Source organism: Papio anubis, chromosome 1, assembly GCF_008728515.1.
Source record: "Papio anubis isolate 15944 chromosome 1, Panubis1.0, whole genome shotgun sequence".
In the NCBI taxonomy this organism is placed as follows: Eukaryota; Metazoa; Chordata; class Mammalia; order Primates; family Cercopithecidae; genus Papio; species Papio anubis.
In genome coordinates, this window is record NC_044976.1 from 190,395,019 (window position 1) to 190,418,591 (window position 23,573).

General features: G+C 36.1%; 1 pseudogene across 1 annotated transcript; it reads left to right on the forward strand.

Moving 5' to 3' along the window:
* The first annotated feature begins 7,622 nt into the window (after nt 1-7,622).
* Nucleotides 7,623-19,402, forward strand: LOC110743598 (annotated as a pseudogene). The gene is made up of 2 exons (XR_002522920.1): nt 7,623-7,682; nt 18,691-19,402. The product of XR_002522920.1 is annotated as an elongation factor 1-alpha 1 pseudogene (transcript).
* Nucleotides 19,403-23,573: the final 4,171 nt, after the last annotated feature.

Genomic DNA, 23,573 nt, shown 5'->3' on the forward strand with positions numbered 1-23,573 from the left:
TTATGTGTAAGTCCTTAGTTGTTTTTAAAGTAAAACTTGATTCTGCCTTCCAATAATTTACAATTTAGTTGGGAAACTATGGCGTGCACACTTGTTGGTAATAGGTAACATAATGATGCTTAATAATATCTAATGCACTGTTATAAATAAATGTACTGTTATATTTATTAGTTCACTTAACTTTTGCAACAACCTAGTGAAGTAAGTATTATTAATCATGTTTTATAGATGAAGAAACTGAAACTTTTAGAGAGGGCAGTAAGTATCGAAAGCTCACACAGCTGGAATTCAAACACAGGCACTCTTACCCCAGAGCCTGTGATCCTAAACAGCTCACTCATGTGAATAGGTATTCCACACTTTGAGGATGGCATAGAAGGGCCAAAAAAGAGATGCAAGCAAGATATTTGGCTGAGTTCAGAGGACAGAAGAACACTGTGTTTCAGAGAAGCAAGGGAAATCTTTGTAGTAGGATGACGCATGGCCGGGCGTGGTGGCTCATGCCTGTAATCCCAGCACTTTGGGAGGCTGAGGCAGGTGGATCACAAGGTCAGGAGTTCAAGACCAACCTGGACAACATGATGAAACCACATCTCTATTAAAAATAAAAAAAAAAATGGTAGGCGGGCATGGTGGCTGGTGCCTGTAATCCCAGCTACTCGTGAGGCTGAGATTGGAGAATGGCTACAACCTGCAAGGCAGAGGTTGCAGTGAGCCGAGATAGTACCACTGTACTTCAGCCTGGGCAACAGAGTACGACTCCATCGGAAAAAAAAAAAAAAAACGACGAGGCACATTTTAAAGATGTCAGATTACATGGGTAGTGAAATACCAGACTATCTGACATTAATGTTGTCATGCTGTCGTAAGATTTTTCCTCTGTCAATTCCTTCCCACCTTCCATGGGAAGAAATATCTAATTCTTATTTGTTCGGAAAACTCAGCCAAACATTATCGCCTCCAGGAAGGCTTCTCTGACTTTCACTGACTGAGTCAGGCACGTCTTTTATGTGCATCCATAACTTATACGTCCTATACATAGGTCCTGTCAATATTGGCTTATTTGTCTATTTACAGTCATTGGTTTGTGGACCCTGTGGATGCAGAGGCATTGTGTGTCTTACTTACGACTCTATTCACAACATCTAACGTAGTACCTGGCACGTGGTGAGTGCTCAGTCAGCGTTTATTAAATGAATGTGAATGAGGGCCCCCAGCAGAGAAAACCACGGAGACAAATCTGGCTGAAGACAGAATGTTTGGAGTGAAAACATTTGCAATATTACCAATGTCGAAATATCCTGGCCCCTTTCAGAACTTGATTGCAAAAATATAGATGATCAAAGATGATCAAGATAATTAAATTGGAAGACAGGGTAGAGAAAACTTCTTGGGCGTTGTATAAAAGACATATGAAAATGAAATTATATGAATACATTCAGTATAAAAATTAAAAAAAAATACATCAGGGTGATAACAGCTAGTCATTTTGAATGGATAGTGGCCATTATACGCTCAGTGCAAGTGTGTGTGTGTGTGTGTGTGTGCACGCGCATGTACATGTGTGCTTATGTGGACGTATATCTGTCAATGAAAGTTTGTGATTAATCATTTTGCAGACAGTCAGAATTCCGTGTGCACTGGTATTTTGTCCTAAGTTATCCTCCCAAAAGTCTCACACTCATAGAAATAATATTGGCTTTTTTTTTTTTTTTTTTTTTTTTTTGACATAACATTTTGATTACTCTGGCTCCAGCAAGTCTGGAGTTTGTTCTCTATCTGCATGCTTTTTGAGGAAAAAACTTTCTGGTCATGACAGACCAATATATGCACCTGAAACATTTTTAAAATAATCTAAGTGTTAGAATACGTGCCAAAAATAAGGATCTAGAGGAAGAGTTATAGGAATTGAGACATGACAGGGCACAGGGAGCCAGAATTATTAGTGAAGTTTTCATGGGTAGGAGAATAGGAATCATGAGTGCCCTTGGGGAGCGATTTCACTGAGATGGAGAACAATTTGTTGAATGTTATGGAGTAGGTAGAGGAAGTGGGTGAGGGTCTCTGTTGAAAAGGATTGCAAATGGCAATAGATGCAAGAACAGAGACGGCATTTTGTTTCATAGAGAGCCTGGCAGGGTGCTGTTCTTAAGAATTTTTAAAATTAACATACAGTTAAACTGACTTTTTTTCATGTACAGTCCTATGAATTGATACACATAGAGGTTCATGTCACCACCGTCACAATCAGGAAACAGAATCATTCTGTCGTTCCAGATGATTCCCTGAAATACCCCTTGGTAGTCGACTTCTTTTTTCTTCCCTACCCCCTGAAAACCACTGATCTGTTCATCACTATAGTTTTGTCTTTTCTAGAATATCATATTAATAGAATCATACAATATGTAAAAATTTGAGACTAACCTCTTTCAATTAGTGTAAGGCCTTTGAAATTTATCCAATGAATGTATCAGTAGTCCATTGCTGAGTAGTATAGCATTGCCTGGATATACCTCAGTTTGTTTATTTATTCTGCTGTTAAAGGACAATTGAGTTGTTTCCAGCTTTTTGGCAATTATGAATAGAGCTGCCACAAACTTTCATGTATAGGTTTTTATGTGAACATATGTTTTCATTTCTCTAAAGCAAATTCCTAGGAGTGGAATTGCTGGATCATATGGTAAGTACACATTTAACTTTATAATAACTGCTAAACTGTTTTGCAGAGTGGACGTACCATTTTGTATTCCCAGTGGCAATGTATGAGTTTCAGTTGCTCTGCATCCTTGCCTACATATAGAGTTATCTCATTTAATTTTAATTTGTATTTATCAAATGTCCAAGGATGTTGAACATTTTTTTCTTTTTTATTATTATACTTTAAGTTCTGGGATACATGTGCAGAACCTGCAGGTTTGTTACATAGGTATACACATGCCATGGTGGTTTGCTGCACCCATCAACCTGTCATTTACATTAGATATTTCTCCTAATGCTATCCTTCCCCCACCCCCCTTGCCCCTAACAGGCATGTGATGTTCCCCTCCCTGTGTCCATGTGTTCTCATTGTTCAGGATGTTGAACATTTTTAATGTGTTTTTTGCCATCAATATATCCTCTTTGGTGAAGCATCTATTCCAACCTTTTGCCTGTTTTTAAATTGGGTTGTGTTCTGGTGGTTGAGTTTTGAGCGTTCTTTATATATTCTGGATTCAATTCCTTTGTCAAATATGTAATCTGCATATATTCTTTCCAGTCTGTAGTTTGTATTTACATTGTCTTAATAAATCTTTTGCAGAACAAATGTTTTAAGGTCAGATGAAGTCCAGTTTATCAATTTTTATATTTAATGGATCATGCATTTGGAATAATGTCTAAGAATTCTTTGCCTAATCCCAGTTTACAAAGATTTTCTTCTATGTTTTCTTCTGAAGGCTTTATAATTTTACATTTTCCATTTAGATCTATGATCCAATTTGGGTTCATTTTTGTAACAGGTGTGAGGTTAAAGTGTATTTTTGCATATTAATGGACAATTTCACTCTTTATTAAAAAGACTACTCTTTCCTTTATTGAATTACCATTGTACCTTTGTCAAACATCAATCGGTCAGAATTTGGTGGGTCCTCTTCTGTACTCTCTATTCTGTTTCATTAATCTATGAGTGTATCACTCTGCAAATAGGAGTATAGCCATATATTAAGTCTTAAACTGGGGCTAGTGTTATCCTCCAAATTTATAGCTCTTTTCACAAAATTATGTTAGCTATCCTAGATCCTTATGATTTTCATATAAATTTTAGAATAACTCTGTTCATTTCTCCAAGAAAAATTCTCTTGGGAATTTTATTGGAATTGCACTAAATCTCTTGATCAATGTGTGGAAAATTAAATGTTGTTTGTTTATGTTAATTGACCGTACCCTGTGACAGATCTATACCTCCAAACATTGTTTCCAATACAGAATTTTGTCTCCTGCCTGATTCAGGGATGCATTGGGCTGGGTTACTATTATAGCTGGTTCTTGAGAATGCAAATATCCAAGTAATTACTCACAGTAGATCATAAATACAGACCTAAAAGTTACAGGAGGATACACACCTATCTTATCTCTTTATGCTGTTAGAGACATCTGAGAAAGGTCTTAGGTTAGGTTTAACTCTCTAGATGGAACCACTGACTTTCCATACAAGACTGAATAACCCAAACTTTGAGAGACAGCACAAGGTCAGGCTATTGTGATGTCACATTCCTATGATTGAGAATTAGATTTTTACATTCAGGAGTAGTATACCTCCTATTAATCAATTGGGGAAGAACATTTTCTTGACCAGTAAATGTAGATTAGAGTGGCTATTCTTAGACTAAGAGGAAGAAACAAATTTCTTCTGCTTTGAAAAATTGTTTAAAACTTGTGAGGTATTCTCTAAATATATAGAAAGGCACTGTTTAACAGGTACCCCAAAGATTATTTAGTTATCTAGGGAATGTACTTTATTCGACTCACTACTTACTATGAACTCAAAGTTCCAGATTTAAGTGAAGCTATGTGTTGATAGATTTTTGTTTCGTAGATATGGAGCTAACTTTATCTAACAGAAAATGTAGTCCCAAAGTCATGGTTTATTCTTCTTAAGGACATTACCAGCTTTGTATCTAATCAAGAAATTTTGTTCTAATATTCCTTCATTAAGTTGTCTATAAATTCCCAGCTTCTCAGATGCTCTTTGAATCTACTAAGTTACTAGTTAGATAAGGCTATCATAATAACATACCATAAACTGGGTGCTTTAAACAACTAAAATTTATTTTTCACAGTTTGGGAGCCTTGAAGTCCAAGATCAAGGTGTTGGCAGGGCTGGTTTTTCCTGACGCCTGTCTCCCTGACTTGCAGAGGGCTGCCTTCTTGCTGTGTCCATACGTCGTCTTCCCTCTGTGTGTGCACATCCATGGCATCCTTGTATGTCTACATTTCTTCTCCTTTTAAGGATACCAATTAAACTAATTAGGGCTCACCCTAAAGACCTCACTTTAACTTAATTACCTCTTATCTCCAAATACAGCTACATTCTGAGATACTACTGGGGGTAATGACTTCCATTTTTGAAGATCACAATTCAGTCCATAGCACCATGCCATCATCCTATTCCCTCATAATTAATGAACTGAATGCAATCTTAGACACATATTCATTTGTATAAGAGTGATCATTTTAATTTTTTTGAAAAGTATCTTTTAACACTCTTCAGTGTAGTTTTGTGTGATATTTGACCTTATTTATGAAACACAAGAATGCCTTGAGAATTTCCAGTGTAGCAGCAGGGGGGCCAAGAGTGGGAGAAAACTAAGAATAACACTTTACAGTATAATTTTTCTCATGTATTATCCTTAAACCCATCTCCGCAGATCTTGCCAGTGTATGTTGATCAATAATAACAATGATTACACTGACTTTTGTGTTTTGTTCCTGACTGCTCTCATAGAGCCTCAGCATCATCTAAAATATCTCTTAGATGTTTTCTTTATTGGACCCAGATAATGTCACAAATGTCCTTGTGAGCAAATCCTCTGTTGCCAGGCACAGCCCAGCAGGGCATCTTTGGTGTGCAGTCACATCCACCATGCATTGATGGTAATGCGGGACATTCAGGCCACCCAGACCAGTTACTCTTCTGAAAAATATTCTTCTGATGCCACTGGTGCTTCTTAGACCTTTGTCTCCAGTTCTCAAATGCCCTGAGTTTCTAAATCTGTGAAGTGGCCTGTGGCTAATTAAGGGAGATCTTCTTTTGTGCCTTCCTCCATCAAAGGAATCCCAAAGCAGCTTTTTCTTGTGCCACAAAGCTCTACAAATAATTTAATGAATAGCTCTTTCAGTCTTTATGCTCTACTTAGGATTTGATCTTAATTTCAGTGGAAACTAAGTTGGAAGACAATTTCTGTCTTCCATGATTAACACCAAATTCTATTTTTAATTTTTACTTCTATCCAAAAATTAAGTTTTTATTAGTTGGTCAAATTTATTACCACTGGCTCCTTTTCTGAGCATGAATTTTCTTCCTAAAGACTTCTTATTCCCCTGAAAAAACATATGTTCAGGTTATCTCATCGTTTCTCCAGACATACCAGAAGATTCCAAAGCACCTGTGCAAATAGGTTTCTGGTAGAACCCTCCCATCAACTTGCCAATCGTTTTGGACTACCATTTGGATTTGAGTTAAGATATCCTCTAACCCAATACAAATTTATATAACATAATGCCTGAAGGAAAATATGAATACTGTCAAATCTATAGGCAAGAAGACTAAGGCTCAAACCCATTAAGCAACTTGCCCAAGGGATTCCTAGACCTAGGATTTAAATCCAGATCGTGTGACTTAAAATACCATTTTTCTTTTCAACAAACCATAAACAAAAGTCTAGAAATCATCCTAGGAGATCACCTGCCAATCTGTCTACCAGTTCCAGTGGAACCAGCCAATCATTCAAGATTCTGCAACTGACTATGGTAAAAGCAGAGCAGGATCTGAATATAAGTCTGCTTGACCAGAGCATCAATAAAAATGGTGTGCAAGGAAATTAAGGGCAGAGGTATTATAGCCACGAAGAACCCTATTTGAATTCTACTTCTGCCACTTGGACATCTTTCTTAAACTCTTTAAGCCTCAGTTTCCCATGTACAAAATAGAGGTAATAATAACTACACCGTATTATTCTTAAGTGTCAGTATAGTTTTTAGTCTTGGCCCTAAAGAGTAATAGTTCCTCACTAAATGACAATTGTTGTTATGAGTAGCAAATAATAAATTGTTAATTTATTATTTTATTTAAACATATTAGGTATAATATTAAGTATATATTTGAGTATAGTAGGTAAATTGCATTCAATATATCTTCTTTTTATGAACAAAAACATTTAATGGGTAATAAGTTTCCACAGTTTAAGTGGTCTCCAACATTTGCAATTAGACCAATTTTGAAACAGCACTCAGGATAGCACCAAATTGGACTGCCAAGCAGGGCTCAGGAAATGAAATGTAAAGAAGAGAGTTTCCTCAAAGAAATGAACTAAAAGCTTGGTAGGATTTATGCTATTCAGAGTATACTGAAAATGGAAGATGATTAAATTTCAGCCCTCTTTAAAGAAATATATAAAGCAAAAAATTAATTTGAGACACATTTTCCTTTCAAAAAACTTTAAAATGTTCATAATTATCATTTTCACTCTGTTTATTGCTGGGAAGTAACATAAAACCATCAGTCTTGTTCTCTGCAATCAGTTGCTTATTCTCTTTTGGTAAAAGCTATAAGTGAAAGTTTTCCTGAAGGCAGACTTTCTTTTTCTTTCCTATTTTTGGAAAGAAAACAACAGATGAAGAAACAAAATACCATTCTCCTAATATCATATTTAGAGACCATTATCATTATAGAGAGATCATGTTGAAGAAACAACCTGAAAAGAATGTGTCAGATGCTTAGTCCATGTTGAGTAATATGGTGAATTTAGATTAATGTAATATAGAATATTAATTGCCTAGTTAACACAGGACTGAAACACATACAACAATAATAAGCAAAGCAGTTTCATAATTCAACACTGAAGGTGATACACAAAAATGACAGAATGATGGCATCAGATCTACATGAAGCTGACTTGAAAAGACAGAACAATTCCTTGAGTATGGTAAAACACACCCATGATATTATGTTTCCAAAGATGTAAATTCAAAGGGAAAAGTCTGTTAAAATTATAGAAAGAAGTCTGAGAGGGAACAATTGGTTGCATGGGCTTACAGACCAGCCAACAATGTTAAATTGATAACAGGTGCATTTCTAACAGCAACAGCTTATCATATAAATTTCTGTATTCTCAGTGTAAGTGCTATGTTTGGTTCTGTGTTGATGTTTGTTCCAGACACTTTAGAAGGCTCAAGCAGCCTTTATATCTAGATAGATAGATAGATAGATAGATAGATAGATAGATAGATAGATAGGTAGATAGATAGATAGGCTAGTTTAGATACATAGATAACAGATAAGCCCAAAGCACTAATAGAGCATATACAAATAAAGAATAAACCAGAGAGTGATGAATGCTACCAAGGGCCATTGTTATACAGAAAAACTGAGGGGAAGAGGATTTTCACTGAAGCCTTCTCTGAGCAGTTGATAGATATTTCAGCTGAGACCTGAATGGCAGAAGAAGCCAGTCAAGAAAGGATGTGGACAAGCATCACAACTAGAGGGAACAGCTAATGTAAAGGCCCTAACAGGAAACAATTTTAGTGTGGTGGTGGAACAGAAAGAAGGGCAATGTGGATTTGAATGCAGTGAGCAAGAAACAAGGTGAAATGGAGTTGGAGATTTAGAAGGGGGCTATATCATATAGGTGCTTCTACACTGAAGTAAAAATTATTCTAAATGTGATGGGATGGCATTGGACATTGGGCAATGCCCAGATATTACTGGCATTTTTAAAAGATTACTCTGGCTGATGTGTGTAGAATAAATTATAGATGGATAAAAGAAAGGTAATATCGGCCGGGCGCGGTGGCTCACACCTGTAATCCCAGCACTTTGGGAGGTCGAGGTGGGCGGATCACGAGGTCAGGAGATTGAGACCATCCTGGCTAACACAGTGAAACCCCGTCTCTACTGAAAAATACAAAAAACTAGCCGGGCGAGGTGGCGGGCGCCTGTAGTCCCAGCTACTCAGGAGGCTGATGCAGGAGAATGGCGGGAACCCGGGAGGCGGAGCTTGCAGTGAGCAGAGATCACACCACTGCACTCCAGCCTGGGCGACAGAGCGAGATTCCGTTTCAAAAAAAAAAAAAGAAAAGAAAGGTAATTTCAGTAGGCAAAGGGAAAGTTAATGATAATTTGAAGAAGAATGATGATTTGTTAGACAAATATAGTAGTTGACACTTATTGGCACACAGATATACAAAGTAAAGGGGAGAAAGGATTAAAGATAATAAAAGAATGTGGAACCTGGGTGACAGACACCTGATTCTGTGACAGTGTGAAGGCTAGAGTCATGAAACTTAGAAGAGGTGGGTACCATCAGGGATGAAGGTAAATTCTGCTTGGGACATATTAAGGCAGAAATAATGATCAAATATATAGTCCCATGAGTCTGTGAATGATTTAAGACTGAAACTAATGAAAACTAAGAAAAATCTGGAAATGGCCATTTATAAATCATTCTAACGAATATGATGGCAAAATCAGATGAGTGAAAAAGCATAAAGGGGAGAGAGGAGAAAATGAGATCACCTTAAGAACCATTTCCTAAATAATGTTAATTTTCACTTAAACCTACAGCCTAATTTCTCTCATAGTTGAGGGTTGCAGCTGTGTAAGTGAGAGGTGCCAAGATAAGTGACCCTGAAAACATGACCTGTCGTTTGTTGCCTTGTCACTCCTTTACCATAGTCTGAGACAACAGGATCACATCACTACCCAGTTTACATCAAATGTCATGTGTCTGATACCCACCCTCAACCCATGAAATGTTGAGTTCTTTAATTTGTATTTCATTTGTCTTTAAATGCTCTGAATTTCTAGCCTGGGGACTTGCATATATTAACAAAAAAATAAATGTTTGTTGTCTTAAAGAGACATAGTCTATTTAAAACTTGTTTACTCATCTCTATATTACTAGTATACCTCTTTCCTTACATTACACCATAAAACTATATGTCTCCTATTCCTTAGCTTCCCCAAATCCCTTGTCACTCTTGGTATAGGTACTTCTCACTCTGGGTACTGTTGTAAACCTAGGCTGTCTTTAATGTGATTTGCATGGCTGCAGAGAAGCCATATGAGATTATTATAGAAATCCTCAATAGTTGGGCCTAGATAATACAAAGAAGGAATTAAAGGTCTGTCCTCCTAAAGATCCCAAGAGAAGGTAAGAAAAATATCATTCTAGGCCAGGAAATACTGGTCACCCAAGATTATTACACACAAGAAATCAAGAAAACAACCAAGATGCTACAAACACAGGAGTGGATTCAAAATCTGAGGGACTCTAAGGGCTTGATCTTAGAACCTTTGGAACTACCACTAGAAACAAATAAATCCAAGAAATACTAGAAACCTGTCTACTGTTACTTAGAAGTGCCACCTGACAAACAGATGTAAACATAAGGTACTAACAAGAGGCCCCCATCATTCCCATGAAATTCAGAGATCCAGGTACTGAACGAAAGTGACAACAAAAATATTGCCCCAAAGCACAAGCAACCAAAGGCCTTATGCTATTCTTCCCTTATCCCTTCTTTCTACTCACCTACATTCATTCCTGACTCGTGTCTCCCTTGAGGACCTTGAGGCAGAGAAGAGACTATGCTTCCCTTTTTACTGATGTGGCCTCAGTCAGAGGGGATGTTGTGCAGTTACTTTACTTCCTCTAAACATCAAAATGCCAAGGGATTCATACAAAAATCAGGCCAACCATGAACTCAGGTTTTGTAGTCAGATAACTGCCAACAGATGGTGCCTTAGACACCACAATCCTACCCTATTTTAAAACGTGCTTCACTTAGCTGGTATTTGGCTTAACTTTCTCTATTTCTCCATTTCAGGAGCAGTTTCTCTCCCAAGTAAAACAAATAACACTGTCAGAAGGTTTATCCTAATTATTAACTTGAATTTATTGCTCTAAAAGCACTAAGTCTTTCTCCTTCACAGATACTGGAAAGTTTAAAATTTTCATGCATTATTACCCACATCACTCCTGAATGAAGATTCAATTAGGCAGTCTCTAATCTCTCATTATTTTCTCAACCCAACTCTCAATCCTCAAAATCACTCCTGTCTTTTCTACACATTCTTCATCAGTCACCAGCATCACTGTTGTATTGAGGACCACAGCCCCAACATGGAAGGTCCTCATTCTTTCCCTAAAACTCAGTAATGGCCTTACTAATATCTCAAATATTGACTTAACTTTCCATCTAATGTAATCTACAAATGGTTTTCATAACGCAAGTTTCTTGCTGGATATCAAGATAAAAGGAAGCATGTTATCCTGCGTTGTTTTAGAGAATAAGCTTCTGATAAAACCACTTACCTTCATTTTTAATTCTGCTGTGTTCATTTCGTCAGAGGGGTCACACCTATTTGTATCTATAGCTTTGAAATATTCCTAAAGCTCTTCACTGAGCAACCCAACTGATACACTTGGGTTTGGATCTTTAACTCCATTTCAGGCTGTGTCAGTAACAGCCAAGTAGAACTTTATCTTTAAGTCAGACTAAGCCAAGCTGATTGGGACAGACATGTGACAGAGTTTATCAATTCACCAGGATTCTTACAATTCTATTAACTGTGACTATTCCCATTTAAAACTCATCTCTTATTGCTTAGAATTGATTCAATTGATTGGCAACACTCCCCACTGTGACATTATCCCTTAGTTTTGCTTTGCTTGCCAGAAGTTCTCACGTTGTTTGACACCATATGATCCCCAATTTAAGAATTAGTCAGAGATGGCACAGAAGGATTTGAATTCTGTAGCAGTAAAAACAGTACAGTCATTAACTTAGCTCTTTAGTTTGTTTATCTTGGAATTCATCTAGTTCCAAATATTCTGACCAAAATTTAAAAACAATAACAAAAAATTTTCTGTTAATTTTAAAAGTATAAGTTGAATCATAGCTACCAAGCTAACAGTGGAATGCAATCTCAACACTTCAAAGAGAATGAAATCTGAATATGACCAGCATGTTATTTGAGACTGTGAGAACCTAGATTGTGCCAGGGGTGAGTCTCTTACTATATACCTGACATCAGAATAAGACACTCAGAAAGTTTAGCCAATACCATGACTTTCTCTAAACATTTTCCCCAAGTATCCTTTAGTGGAAGTTTAAATTTCACATCTTCAGGCTAAAATGAAATTCCTTAAATCTTTCCTTGCATGACTTGTTTTGAAACAGAATAAGCTTTCTCCTGATTGACCAAAATAATTATGCCTGTGTGCAGCTTCCAAGATTTAAATTGGGAATAAATCTTAGCAGGATAAAAAGTCTGGTACTGTTCTTTGTTGGGTCTAAAGAAGTGGTGGTGGGGAATGTGGTCTTAGAAGATTTTGGAGAGAATTCAGTCTTTTGACACTGAATGCAGCACCACCACGTGGAAACCTCCATTACCACTAACCGCAAATCACAGAAACTTGGGCAACACCTGAGCATTCCTGTTCTGTGGCCAGCAGGGACATTTCATGGCCTTTATGCTTTAAAAACCTTTTTCCATTCCTGTATATTTCCTATACTTTCTTCTACTTTTTTTTTATGGTTCTTATTTTTTAAAAGGTTAACTTTTCCATGTATTTAGAATTTTTTTGCTATTTAAAGTAAGGTGAGAATCTAATTTGTTTTTCCCCCTAAATAACCAATTTCAACCCTGTCCTACCTCTAATTGAATTATATTTTGACTTTAAAGGTATCAAGTTAAAAAAAATCAATAACTAGATAATCAGATGTTCATGTGACCTACTAACTTATGCCAGTCAAATCCTATACTTAATAATAACACAATCTAAACAAATACCTATTGGCACAAATGGCTGAAGGAATAGTCATCAGTGAATATAAAGTGCTTTGTTTCTGTGAAATAGTTTTAAAAATAAAAATATGGAAGCCCTATTTACCTTTCTGTCTCCTTTAAATAAATATACCTCTCATCCCCTACCCACTTTTTTTTTCTTTTTTTTTTTTTTTTTTTTTGAGACAGAGTCTTACTCTGTCACCCAGGCTGCAGTGCAGTGGTGTAATCTCGACTCACTGCAACCTCCGCCTCCCACATTCAAGTGATTCTTCTGCTCAGCCTCCCGAGTAGCTAGGACTATAGGCATGCACCACCACACCCAGCTAATTTTTGTATTTTCAGTAGAGATGAGGTTTCACCATATTGGCCAGGTTAGTCTTGAACTCCTGACCTCATGATCCACCTGCCTCAGCCTCCCAAAGTGCTGAGATTACAGGCATGAGCCACCACGCCCAGCCCCTACCCATGTTTTTGCTACCCTAAGCCTTCTACCCTGTCTTCCAGGACCTAAAACTCTCCTTAGAGTTCTATTTTCATATTTCTCTTAAAATTCTGCAAGGAGGACATTTACTTTTCGTTGTTCTAACCTTTCCAGGATGGAAAGGAAAGAGAGAGCTTTAGAAGTGAATAAAACTGGTATCACATCTTGGCTTGACTACTTAGTCACTGGTTGCTTTGGGTAAAGCACATGACCACTCTTGCTCTCACTGTCCATATATGTCCCTCGGGAATCTCGGGGACATGAGAAGATAAGTATTAATGCAAATATGCTCCCCTGTAACAGAAAACCATGGTGATATTTTGTTGCATGATCTTGCTTAATCCATAGGCTGCAGACTCCTGAGACAGGTTGATAGCAGAGTTCATGGATAAACACTTGCTACTCAGAAATTCTCGAGGTGGATGCAGTTTGGAGTTATCCACCTTTAGAGAGAAAATGAACATATTTTCATTGTTTGTGGAATACTAACATAATGCTAGGTTAAATCCTTATTGAGGGTTAGTAAATAGGAATAAATTTGTGGATATTAAGATCACCAAGGGTCTGGAGCATATACACATTTGTTGTTTTTTCATATGGCAACAGCTCTCCATCCTCTTCCTAATAATACTCATTCACAGGTTGATTGAACCATGAATCAATATGCTCCGTGCTCCTCTATCTGAAGAATGAGCAAAAAATCTCTAAATTTGGCTATTCAGATATAAATTTTCTGAAACTTGGGTATAGAACACATTGACTGAAGGCAAAAACTCCTGAACATTGCATTTAGGGGCCAGAATGCTAGGAAATCAACCATCTCTTCCTGCTTTTTCGATGTCTGCAGCTACTCTAATTTCTCAACTTCCTACTTCTTTCATCCCCTCCTAACCCACACACATTGTTCCCAGCCTCTGGTAACTATCTCTACCTCCATGAGATCCACTTTTTTGGCTCCCACATAGGAATGAGATATTTATGAGACAAATGTGATATTTGTCTTCCTGTACCTGGCTTATTGCACTTAACATGATGACCTCCAGTTCCATCCATGTTGCTGCAAATATGGCCAGATGGGATTCCATTGTGTATATATACCACATACCACATTTTCTTTTCTTAAGGTAAAATTTTATTATTTTTTATTTTAAAAATTCATTGGCAAAATATGAAAACATAAACTTTACCTTTTCAACCATTTTCTTAAAAGCTTTTATTTTAGATTAAAGGGTACATGTGCAGGTTTTTGTATAGGTAAACTGTATCATGGAGATTTGGCATACAGATAATTTCATCGCCTAAGTAATAAGCATAGTACCCGATGTGTAGTTATCTGATTCTCTCCCTCCTCCCACCCTCCATCTTCATGGAGGCCTGGTGTCTGCTGTTTCCCTTCTTTGTGTCCACATGTTCTCGTTTAGCTCCCACTTACAAGTGAGAACATGCAGTATTTGAATCTCTGTTTCTGCATGAGTTTGCTTAGGATAATGGCCACCAGCTCCATTCGTATTACTGCAAAGGACATAATCTTTGTTTTCTGATTCTCTGCCTCCTCCCACGCTCCAATGTCATGTAGACTTTGGCATCTGTTGTTTCCCTTATTTGTGTCCGTGTGTTCTCGTTTAGCTCCCACTTATAAGTGAGAACATGTGGTATTTGGGTTTCTGTCCCTGCATGAATTTGCTTAGGATAATGGTCTCCAGCTCCATCTATGTCACTGCAAAGGACATGATCTCAATTTTTTTAATGGCTGCATAGTTTTCAATGGTGTAGATGTACCACATTTTCTTTATCCAGTCTACCATTGATGGACATTTAGGTTGATTCTATTTCTTTACTATTGTGAATAGTGCTATAATAAACATATGTGTGTGTGTGTCTTTATGATAGAATGATTTATTTTCTTTCAGGTATATACCCAATAATGGGATTGCTAAGTCAAGTGGTAGTTCTGTTTTAAGTTCTGGGAAGAATTGCTACACTGCTTTCCACAGTGGCTGAACTAATTTACCTTCCCACCAGCAGTGGATAAGTGTTCCCTTTTCTCTGCAACCTCACCAGCATCTATTATTTTTGACTCTTTAATAGTAGCCATTCCGACTGGTGTGAGATGGTATCCTATTGTGGTTTTAATTTGCATTTATCTAATGATTAGTGATGTTGAACATTTTTTCAAATGCTCATTGGCCGTGTATATGTCTGCTTTTGAAAAGTATCTGTTCATGTCCTTTGCCCACTTTTTAATCTGGTTGTTTGTTTTTTGCTTGTTGATTTGTTTAAGTTCCTTATAGATGCTGGATATTAGATCTCTGTTGGATTCATACTTTGAGAATATTTTCTCCCATTCTGTAGGTTGTCTGTTTACTCTGTTGATAGTTTATTTTGCTGTGTAGAAGCTTTTCAGTTAAAGTACGTCCCATTTGTCAATTTTCATTTTTGTTGCAGTTGCTTTTGGTGTCTTTGTTATAAAATCTTTGCCAGATCCTGTGTTCAGAATGGTATTTCCTAGATTATCTTCCAGGGTCTTTATAGTTTAAGTTTTACATTTAAGTATTTAACTCATCTTCAGTTGATTTTTTGGTATGTGGTATAAAGAAGGGGCCCAGTTTCAATCTTCTGCATGTAGCTAACCAACCACATTTTCTTTATCCGTCCATCTACTGATGAACATTTAGGTCGATTCCATATCTTTGCTATTTTTGAATAGTACACATGCCATTTTAGATCTTCTGAGAATACTCTCCCTCAAGATAGCATACTGCTGCCAAGGTTTAGAAAAACAATAACAGCAACATCAACAATAAACAAAGAAACAAAAGATACTCATTGGAGAGTTATCTCTTAAGTAGCCTTCTTTTTCTCTGGTTACAGTACATATTTTTTTGTATCCACACACTGTTTCCAATGAGTCTGAAAAGTTTATGTTTAATTTTTTAGCCACAGTGGGTTATTTTCCACTGGTTTACAGCCTGTTTCTAAAACCTGACATAAAAAGTCGCAAATCCAAGCAAGGTTATCAGTAGCTACATCTGCTGATTCCACATTCATACTCGTCAGAAAACAAAACAAAACAAAAAACTACGGATCTGAATCAATTTCTGCACATTCTACCTAAGAGAATTCTTTCTTTCTTTGTTAATCCATTAATTTAATAATTACTAAATATTTGCTCTATGGCAGCACCTTACTATTTGTCCAATTGCCATATGTTTTTTAGGGGTTCTCTTCCTCCTCTTTTCTGTATTTCCTTTTCTACTCCATACTTCTCAGAATCTTTATAAGTTTCTCCTATTTTAAAAAACAAAAACAAATATCCCAAACTACTGTTTTCCTCTGGCTTCACCTTCTTTCTTTCCTTCACAACATTTTTCAACATTTGAGTTCTCAATCTATCTGGAATCAATTCTTGTGTATGGTTTGAGGTAGGGCTCCAAATTATTTTTCTCCCATATGAATTACAATTGTTCCAGTTCATTTGCTAAATAGTTTCTTCTTTCTCCAGTAATTTGTTATGCTGCCTACATCATATATCAAAATTCCATTTATGTATACTCTGTTTTGTGAGCTTTCTATTTTGTTCAATCAGTTAACAATTCATTCCTACACTATACCTTTTAAACTTTAAAATAGCTTTATAATCTTTACAATAAAGTTTTTTTCTCTCTTTCTTCCTTTTGAGAAATAAATTGCCTATTCTTTGTCTTTTGCTGCTCTACATAAATTCTAGAACCAATCTGCCAAAAAGTCCTGTTGGGATTAATATTTTTATTTTGAGAACATAGAGCTAATTTATCTGCATTTCTAATTGTCATATACTTAAGTTATTTCATCAGGAACATTCTGATGGTAAAAATTTTTGCCATCATTTGTCATTAATTCCTTAAGGCAATTTTCTAGGTATTAAAATGTTTAGTAGAATATGTTCTCTCCCCATTAAACATTGTATTATGAAACATTTAAAATGAACAGACAAGAGTGGAGCAATAATAAAATATATTCAAGGTCAAAGATCTAGATCGAAAAATATTAACATTTGGCCATTTCAAAGTAATTTGCAGACATCATGACACTCCTAAAAATAAAGACATTTGTACATTTCTTAAAAATAAGAACATTTTCTTATATAACCATATTATTGCCCTAAAGAAAATTAAATATAAATCCCTAATAAACCGTAATACTAGTTCATTTTTAAATAACCCCCAATTGTCCACAAGATATCTTACTTGGTTTTTTTCCTGAACAAAAAAAATCCAATTAAGGTTTACTTATTGTATTTGGTCATTATATCTTTTTAGTCCCTCTTAATTGAGAAGAGCCCCAATACCTTTTTTTCTTTTGAATAACACTGAATTTTTGAAGAGACTGGATCAGTCATCTTGTGGAACTTCTAAAATCTGAATTTCCTTGACTGATTGTTTCCATCTAGATGCCATTTTTTTTCTTTTATCTCCAATATTCCTGTGAACTGGAAATTTAAATGAATAATTAGCTTCAGATTAAACATGTTTAATAAGAATATCTTAAGAAGAATACTGGGCACTTCATATTGTATTACATCAGGTGGCACATGAAATCCATATTGTCTTATTATTGGTGATGCCAAGTTTGAGCACTTGATTGAGATGTTAAGAGTCAGCTCCTTCCACTGTTATTTTTTTTTAATTTTTACAATAAGACAGTAAACTGTCTGGCTCCATGTTAATGTATCATTCTTAATTAGCATTTTATCTAATGGTTTTAGTACATTTGATAGTCATTACCACAATCAATAATTTTATTATGGAGTTGCAAGACAGTGAATATTTCTCCCAATACTATAATGTTTTTATGTTTACTAGTTGGCATTTTTCTATAAGAGAAAAAATTTTTTATCAACTAGAACAAAACAACAGTTTCTCTTCTAAAATTGAGTACACATCATTTTCATTTATTTACCAATTTACACAACAATATTTTTATATAATTACCACCTCCAATGATTTGTTCTGTGGAACCGCCTTCGACTAGACACATCCCTATAGTCTTTGAACTCTTGCTTTCTGGCACAGAAAAGTTCAGGATAACCTTGTCATTTCCCAAATCATGACGCAGAATCAATCATTTTACCAAAACACCCTGATTTTTTAGTGGAAATTAGAGTAAAAGCAAAAATCTGGACACTATGTTATTTATTGTCACCAGGAAGATTTTTTTTAGGCATCTTAAGTGAACAGGGCTAAGAAATATATTTTAAAGAAAATTGTGAGTTTTAGACTTCTCTTTTTGGCCAAGGAGGACTAATAACCAAAAAATATATTGAACCATCTGTATGAAACAATTTTCAAGACACTGAATATGAGACAACAAAGGACAGAGTTCCCCAAGAGATGGAAAACAAGTAAGATGAGTCACATGATTATCAAACTTATGCCTTTAAGAGAGCTTCCAGGCCCCCATTCAGGAAGTGGGAGCCCTGCAGGGTCCAGTGGATTCCCCGAATTGAGGAGAAAATGAAAAATCCAGAGAGAATAAGGCAGCTAGGGTTTTAGGCCAGATTACTGGAGAGGAAAGGACGTAGAAGGGAAACTCTAAAAACAGAGGTTTTCTGTCAAGTATACAGCTAAGTGAATGTATGTAGGATGACTACCTGAGGCTGGGGAAGATCTACCCAAAGGATTAAAGACGTGGCAATGTTGCTGGTGACAGCAAAAATGACCCACCAATGGAAACAGCTGGCTTCCCTGCATAGGTGATTATCCTGAACCATCTAGGCCAAATAAGCGCTGGCTATGTCCCTGTATTGGAGTGCCACACAGCTCACATTGCATGCAAGTTTGCTGAGTGGAAGAAAAAGATTGATCGTCATTCTGGTAAAAAGCTGGAAGATGGCCCTGAATTCTTGAAGTCTGGTGATGCTGCCACTGTTGATATGGTTCCTGGCAAGCCCATGTATATCCACCTTTGGGTCGCTTTGCTGTTCGTGATATGAGACAGACAGTTGTGCTGGGTATCATCAAAGCAGTGGACAAGAAGGCTGCTGGAGCTGGCAAGGTCACCAAGTCTGCCCAGAAAGCTCAGAAGGCTAAATGAATATTATCCCTAATACCTCCCACCCCACTCTTAATCAGTGGTGGACGAATGGTCTCAGAACTGTTTGTTGCAATTGGCCATTTAAGTTTAGTAGTAAAAGACTGGTTAATGACAACAATGCATCGTAAAACCTTCAGAAGGAAAGGAGAATGTCTTGTGGACCACTTTGGTTTTCTTTTTTGCGTGTGACAGTTTTAAGTTATTAGTTTTTAAAATCAGTACTTTTTAATGGAAACAACTTGACCAAAAATTTGTCACAGAATGTTGAGACCCATTAAAAAAGTTTAATGAGAAAACATAAATAAATAAATAAATAAATAAATAAATAAATAAAGACTGCTACATGTATTGGGCAGGAAGTAGTGCCTATGCTTACCAGGCAGACTGGAAAACCTCAAAATTCATGGGTCACTGAACAGGATACTCAGAAGGAACTCCTCTCAGTAGTGGAGAGTAATTCACCCAAGATTGAGCGTGTCTCCAGTCCCATCTGAGAAAAACAATCCAAAACAAAATGAAGCAAAGCCATAAATCTCAAACTATCTCAAACTCTTTCCACGTATCTTAACTTTATCCGTGAATAAACTTCGACTACTTATAGAAATATAAAAATGTCCAGCACCCAACGGATTAAAATTCACAATGTCTGAAATCTACACAACAACAACAAAAATGTCAAACATACAAAGCAATATAACTTCTAATGAAAAGAAACTTCAAGCAAACAAAAATGATCCAGAATAAACATAGATATTATAATAAAATTATCAAGAAAGGACATTATCAACTGAATTCCATATATCCAAAAAGTTAAATAGAGTTATGGAAGGCATAATATAGACAAAAATCAAACTTTTAGAAATTAAAACTTTGCTGTCTGAGATGAAAAACACACTAGAAGGGATTAATGGCAGATTAGACACTACAAATGAAAAAGTAGTAAAACTGAAGACCATAGAAACTCTTCAAAATAAAATACAGAAGAAAAAATAATTTTAAAAAGTAAAAGGTCATTAGCATACTGAGGGATAACTTTTAATGGCCTTATATATGTATAAGTGGAATCCCAATAAAAGAATGGGTCACAGAGAGAGTATTTGAAAAAATAATGGCCTTTTTTTTATATTGATGAAGACTATAGATCTACAAATCCTAGAATCTCAAAAACAAAAACAAAACCTACAACAAGAGTCATGATGAAAATTACACCAATCCTATTAAAATCCAATTTCTCAAAAACAGTGATGAAAAGAAAAGTGTAAATGTATCTAAAGAACAATGATACATTACAAATATAGGAACAAAGTTAAGGATGGTCAAAGATTTTTTATCAGAAACTGCAAGTGAGAAGACAGTAGAACAACATCTTTAAAGTGCTGAAGGAAAACAATTGTCAATCTAGAATTCTATAGCTACTGAAATTGTCATTCAGAAATGAAGGACATTTCTTCAAAAAGAGATTCTCAGGCATACAAAAGCTAAAAGCACTCTCCAGCAGACCCATACTACAAAAATGTTAAAGAAGTTTCTTCAGGTGGAAAGAAAACGACACCAGATGGAAACGCGTATCTAGACAAAGGAACAAAGAGCCCTAGAAATGGTAGCTGTTGGATAAATCTATAAGAATCTCTTATTATTATTTAAATATCTCTAAAATATAATTTTAGGCTGTGTGCAGTGGCTCACATCTGTAATCCCAGCAATTCAGGGGGTCGACAGAGGAGGATCTCTTGAGCCCAGGAGTTCAAGACCAGCCTAGGCAACACAGTGAGACCTCATCTCCACAAAAAATAAACAAAATTAGCTGGATGTGGTGGTGCATGCCTGTAGTCCCAGCTACTCAGAAAACTGAGGTGAGAGGATCGCTTGAGCCTAGGAGGTCAAGACTACAGTGAGCCGAGATGGTGTCACTGCACTCCCGCCTGGCGACAGAGGGAGACTCTGTGTTAAAGAAACAAAGAAATAAGATAAAATAAAAAATTGATATTAAACAAATTATAAGTAAAATAATAGCAATGTAGTTATATATAAGAGTTAATGTAGAGTTTATAAGATCTATTAAAGTAAAATGTGTTACAATAATGTCAGGATGGGAGAAAGAGACATATACACGTTTAAGGTTGCTACAGTATATGTGAAGTGATCTATCACATGAAGGTTGACTGTGATAAGTTAAAGATGTATACTATAAACCTTAAAGCAGTTACTAAAATTTAAAGAAACCCACAAAGTTACAGCTAACAAGCCAATAAAGAAGAGGAAATAAAATCATTAAAAATAGTTCCAAAGAATACAGAAAAAGACAGACAAAGAACAGACTAGACAGAAAACAAGTAACAGGTTGATGCCATAAAAAACCTTAGCTTTACACTCTTTCTGCTTTACCTTCACCATCCAGCCTCCAAATAAATTTCTAGCTTCTAAAATATTTTCCTGTCTTCCAAAGCCTGTTCCTGCATGCTTTCCAAGTTCTTTTCTTTTGACTCTGAAGTATCCAATACTTGGATACACCACATCTTCTTTTTTGTTTTTAGTATTTCCTACTCAGAGTGGGTCCTGTGCCTTATGAAACAGCCCTTAATTGATGTTAACTGTGTTCTACCACTGCAAGGACCCCACTAACTTTTCTTTGCTTCTTCCGAGGCCTTGACTGACTCTCAGCTCCACTGTGAGTTCTGGAGCCTACTCTACTAATCTTGGGTGATTATTTCTCCAATTACATGTTAATCGGATTTTACATCTTCTCTATTTTCTTATTATGTGGGTGATTTTATTTATTTTTTATTTCCATTGTTCTTAGTTGAATGTGTAGATAGGTTAAATTTTGGCAGCCACTATTATCTACAGGAACCCCTCATGTCTTTCTCTTCATTTCCCATTTATACTTTAATGGTATGAAAGCTGGTTTCCTACTTAACTACAGGGTTCTTAGCTAGGTCAGCTATGCCCTTGTTGCAGACTTCAACAGGCAATGACTCGATCCTTACCTTATCAAATTGTCTGTACATTCAGATATTTTTAGTAACTTCCCATTTCTTGAAGCACTTTATTTTTCTTTAGATTCTTTGATATCTAAAGATTTTATGGTTTTCCCTCTATCCTTTTGCCTACTTCTTGGTCTTTGTGCATTATTTTTCTTTTATTTGCCTCTGTCTGATTCAGGATCCTGTCCCAATCTTGACTTCTTATCACTCTAAACATATTTTCTTCTTTTCGTAACTTCATTTTTCATCTCTATGCTAATGATTCTCAAAATATTTTTCTAAACCTATAACTCTTGCCCAAACTCAAACTATATAGTTACCTGCCTAGTGAATATTTCTATTTATTTTCCAAAGCTATTCAAACTCATCATGTCCCAAACTAAATTCATTATGATTTAAGCCTTCACTCTTCCAAATCCTACTCCTCCTCTTAAATGCCACCTCTTAAATCACACACAATTATCCAAACCTGAAATCTGGTGAGTATTTCTACTACTTCCTCCTCCCTCTTCCTCAATGTCCAGTTGATTGTACCTCCTTGGTGCCTATGACTTCATCAATGTATTACAATTACTATTATCACTACCTTAGCAAGTCTTTATCATCTCTCACCTGAATTAGTTCACAGCCTTCTATCTTCCTGCCTACAATAATTTCCCCCATCCAATCAATTGCTTATAGTGCAGTCAGAGTAAATTTTCTTTTTTCTTTTTTTTTTTTTGAGACGGAGTCTCACGCTGAGAGTAAATTTTCTAAACTCTAACTTAATCATGGGTTTCAACTCCTTAAAAATTTAACAATTTGGTGTGACCTCAAGATAAGTTCTGTGCTCCTTACACTGCATACAAAGTCAATAATTTAGCCCCTCTCTGTGAATTCAGTCTTTAATGTCATTACTTTTTCACCTCACACTCTACATTCCAGTCATGCTGAACCTTGTGCAACAATCCCAGGACTTTGTCTGTACTGCTCCTCCCTTTTCACATAATTAACTCTGGATGACCTTTTAGGGCTCATCTTAAATATTCCTTCCTCTTTGAAGCCCTCCCTGATTGCCTTCTGCCTCACAAATGAGTTAGGGGCATTCCCTTTGATTTCATTATACCTGGTACTTATTCTTTCATACTGTAATTGTAACTTGATTACAGTTCTGTACTCTCTACTACATGATGAGCTATTTGGTAAAATAAATGCCTTCACTGACTTACGCCTAGCAGCTAACACAGAACCCAGCATGTAACAAGCACTCGATGAATAACTGTTAAATGAATAAAGTAATATATGCATACAAATACAAATGATTGATTTACACTTACGTGTTTATTCTCAGTTGCTTTTCTACTGATAATTCTCATCAAAAAATTTTAAAAAGTGTAAACATTCTCAGATGAGTATGATTCTAAGACTTGTAAAACTCACAATGTCAATAAAATTGGTTATCTTTATTATTTTAGACTGAAAGATTTTTAAATCCCTTAAAGTA